Genomic DNA, 4,664 nt, shown 5'->3' on the forward strand with positions numbered 1-4,664 from the left:
TACGCTACACTATACACTACACTATACACTACACTATACACTGCACTACTATACACTACACTATACACTACACTATACACTACACTAAACACTACACTACTATACACTATACTATACACTACACTATACACTACACTATACTATACACTATACTATACACTACACTATACACGACACTATACACTACACTATACACTACTATACACTGCACTATACACTACACTTTCCACTACACACTAAACACTACACTATACACTACACTATACACTACACTATACACTACACTATACACTTCACTATACACTACACTATACACTACACTATACACTACACTATACACTACACTATACACTACACTATACACTACACTACTATACAATACACTACTATACAATACACTATACACTACACTATACACTACACTACTACACTATACACTACACTATACACTACACTATACACTACACTGGCTGTGACTTAGTGGGTAGGGGTTGGGGTACTTTCCTTCGTCCGCTGTGAATCGTTACCGGAACTGCGCCTGTTGCTGTTGTCACTGTTGCTCCCTCTGCTTTTTCCACTGGCCACAACCCGTGCCGTGCCAGCCTGGCACGGGTCAGGAGATCGTCACGGATGGGTTGTTTCCACTGCCGTGCCGTGCCGTGGTGGTGGTGGTGAATGAGTGGAGGTGGTGCAATGCAACCCGTGCCAGGCTGGCTTCGTTATGACTCGATTAGGATGTATGTGTGTTCCGGTGTGGAAAAAAACTAACTCAACCCGTGCCATGCTGGCTCAGTTCTGGCTCGATTCGGATGTTTGTGTGTTCCGGTGAGAAACAAACTAGCTCAACCCGTGCCACGCTGGCTCGGATATGTGTGTGTTAAAGTGGAAAAAAAAACTAACCCATGCCACGCCGGCTCGGATATGTGTGTGTTAAAGTGGAAAAAAACTAACCCGTGCCACGCTGGCCCCATGCTGGCTTGGCTCGGATATGTGTGTGTGTTCCAGTGCAAAAAAAAAACAATCCGTGCCATGCTAGCCCCGTGCTGGCTTGGCTTAGAATCGGATATGTTTGGGCCAGTGGAAAAAAAAACTGCAACCCGTGCCACGCTGGTCCCGTGCTGGCTTGGCTCGGTTATGTGTCTGTGTGTGTGTGCCAGTGGAAAAAACAATTGCCCATACCTAGGCCTTGACCGTAGTTATATATTATAAATTATTACTTAAGGCTAAGATTGAAAGCTCTAGGGGAGAGAGGGGGGGAGGGTAAAATAGCATAACTCCTCGCTAATTATACTATAACGATATGCTAATGATATGCTAATTTTATGCAAATTATTGTGTTAATGAGACGCTGATGTATTAATGTTCTAGAAGGCTGTTTAATTTATGCGGCGATTCATATTCATGACGGGGGAGGTGGGGCGGAGGGTGACGTGACGTCATTCATCTGTTTCACCTCCCCCCCCCCCCCCGAGTCTACGTCACTAAAAAAGTGGAAGGGGTGAAGTCATTCATCTGTTCCACCCCCCCCCCCTCCTTGGGGTTACGTCACTAAGAAGGTGGGATGGTGACGTCATTCATCTGTTTCACCCCCTCCCCCTCGTTGGGGGTTACGTCACTAAAAAGGTGGGGGAGGGGTGACGTCATTCATCTGTTCCACCCCCCCGCCCCCTCCTTGGGGTTACGTCACTAAGAAGGTGGGATGGTGACGTCATTCATCTGTTTCACCCCCTCCCCCTCCTTGGGGGTTACGTCACTAAAAAGGTGGGGGAGGGGTGACGTCATTCATGTGTTCCACCCCCTCCCCTTGAGAGCTACGTCACTAAAAAGGTGGGATGGTGACGTCATTCATCTGTTTCACCCTCCCCCTTTTGGGGGCTACGTCACTAAAACGGTGGAGGGTGACGTCATTCATCTGTTTCACCCCCCCTCCCAATGGGAGCTACGTCACTAAGAAGGTGGGATGGTGACGTCATTCATCTGTTTCACCCCCCCCCCCTTGTGGTCACGTCACTAAGAAGGTGGGGAGGGGTGACGTCATTCATCTGTTTCACTCCCCCTCCCAATGGGGGCTACGTCACTAAGAAGGTGGGAGGGGGTGACGTCATTCATGTGTTCCACCCGCCCACGTGGGGGCTACGTCACTAAGAAGGTGGGAGGGGGTGACGTCATTCATGTGTTCCACCCGCCCACGTGGGGGCTACGTCACTAAGAAGGTGGTGGGTGACGTCATTCATGTGTTCCACCCGCCTCCTTGGGGGCTACGTCAGTAAGAAGGTGGGGGGGGGTGACGTCATTCATGTGTTCACCCCCCCCCCCTTGGGGGCTACGTCACTAAGAAGGTGGGATTGGTGACGTCATTCATGTGTTCCACCCGCCTCCTTGGGGGCTACGTCACTAAGAAGGTGGGGGGGGGGGGTGACGTCATTCATGTGTTCACCCCCCCCCCCCCCTTGGGGGCTACATCAGTAAGAAGGTGGGAGGGGGTGACGTCATTCATGTGTTCCACCCGCCCACTTGGGGGCTACGTCACTAAGGTGGGGGTGGGGGTGACGTCATTCATGTGTTCACCCCCCCCTTGGGGGCTACGTCACTAAGGTGGGGGGGGGGGGGTGACGTCATTCATCTGTTTTCCCTCCCCCCCCCTTGGGGGCTACGTCAGTAAGAAGGTGGGTGGGGTGACGTCATTCATGTGTTCACCCCCCCCCCCTTGGGGGCTACGTCAGTAAGAAGGTGGGGGGGGGGGTGACGTCATTCATCTGTTTTCCCTCCCAATGGGGGCTACGTCACTAAGAAGGTGGGATGGTGACGTCATTCATCTGTTTCACCCTCCCAATGGGGGCTACGTCACTAAGAAGGTGGGATGGTGACGTCATTCATCTGTTTCACCCTCCCAATGGGGGCTACGTCACTAAGAAGGTGGGATGGTGACGTCATTCATCTGTTTCACCCTCCCATTGGGATCTACGTCACTAAGAAGGGGGGGGTGACGTCATTCATCTGTTCCCCCTCCCAATGGGAGCTACGTCACTAAGAAGGTGGGATGGTGACGTCATTCATCTGTTCCCCCTCCCAATGGGGGCTACGTCACTAAGAAGGTGGGATGGTGACGTCATTCATCTGTTTCACCCTCCATATAGGAGCTACGTCACTAAACAGGTGGGATGGTGACGTCATTCATCTGTTTCACCCCCTCCCCTTGGGGGCTACGTCACTAAGAAGGTGGGATGGTGACGTCATTCATGTGTTACCCCTCCCATTGGGGTCCACGTCACTAAAAAGGGGGGGGGGGGTTGACGTCATCTGTTTCCCCCTCCCCTTGGGGGCTACGTCACTAAGGTGGAGGGTGATGTCATTCATCTGTTCCCCCCCCCCCCAATGGGGGCTACGTCACTAAGAAGGTGGGGGAGGGGTGACGTCATTCATCTGTTACCCCCTCCCATTGGGGGCTACGTCACTAAAAAGGTGGGGGGGGGGTGACGTCATTCATCTGTTTCACCCCCCAATGGGGTCTACGTCACTACGAAGGTGGGGGGGGGGGGGGTGGGGGCCCGTGACGTCACGCGTTGTCCGACGTTCCGCTACACCCCCCTTCGGCCTCTCCGAAACGTCTGACGTGGTCACGTGGCTCCGTGGGGGGAGAGGGGGAGGGGGGAGGGGTGATGGTGGTGGTGGTAATGGTGATGATGGTGATGGTGGTGATAGTGATGGTGTTAAAAATGTAATCAATAAAACGCTGCCGCCTATCACGAGTGGAGATTAATGTTGAGTCTGCGTGGTCTTTCATTATCATAGACAGGTGGTGGTGATGATGGTAGTGGTGGTTGAGGTGGTGGTTGAGGTGGTGGTGGTCATCTCGGTCCAACAACAACGGAGGGCGGAGGAGCGACGCTCACAACAACGAGCGGAGCGCCGGGTATTATTAATAAGCCGTCCATGAAAAATGTTTAATTGCTTGAAAGGAGGCGATTGATTGATGAATTCATGCCGATTTTGATAGGGGCACGCATTGTCACCGGATCTGAGTACGTGTGCGCAATGTGGAATTGATTGGGCAGCGGGAAGTGGACTAACTTTTGATTGCAAGATTTGACCACGGCACGGGTATCAAGTTGAATAAAACCGCTGAATAAAACCGTTGAATGAAACCGTTGAATTAAACCGTTGAATAAAACCGTTGGATAAAACCGTTGAATAAAAACGTTGAATAAAACCGCTGAATAAAACCGTTGAATAAAACCATTGAATGAAACCGTTGAATAAAACCTCTGAATAAAACCGTTGAATTAAACCGTTGAATAAAACCGTTGAATAAAACCGCTGAATAAAACCGTTGAATAAAAACGTTGAATAACACCGTTGAATGAAACCGTTGAATTAAACCATTGAATAAAACCGTTGAATAAAACCGCTGAATAAAACCGTTGAATAAAACCGCTGAATAAAACCGTTGAATACAACCGTTGAATAAAACCGTTAAATTAAACAGTTGAATAAAACCGTTGAATAAAATCGTTGAATGAAACCGCTGAATAAAACCGTTGAATGAAACCGTTGAATGAAACCGCTGAATAAAACCGTTGAATAAAACCGTTGAATAAAACCGCTGAATAAAACTGTTGAATGAAACCGTTGAATGAAACCGTTGAATAAAAACGTTGAATAAA

Source organism: Lampetra fluviatilis, unplaced genomic scaffold (assembly GCF_964198595.1).
Source record: "Lampetra fluviatilis unplaced genomic scaffold, kcLamFluv1.1 SCAFFOLD_283, whole genome shotgun sequence".
In the NCBI taxonomy this organism is placed as follows: domain Eukaryota; kingdom Metazoa; phylum Chordata; class Hyperoartia; order Petromyzontiformes; family Petromyzontidae; genus Lampetra; species Lampetra fluviatilis.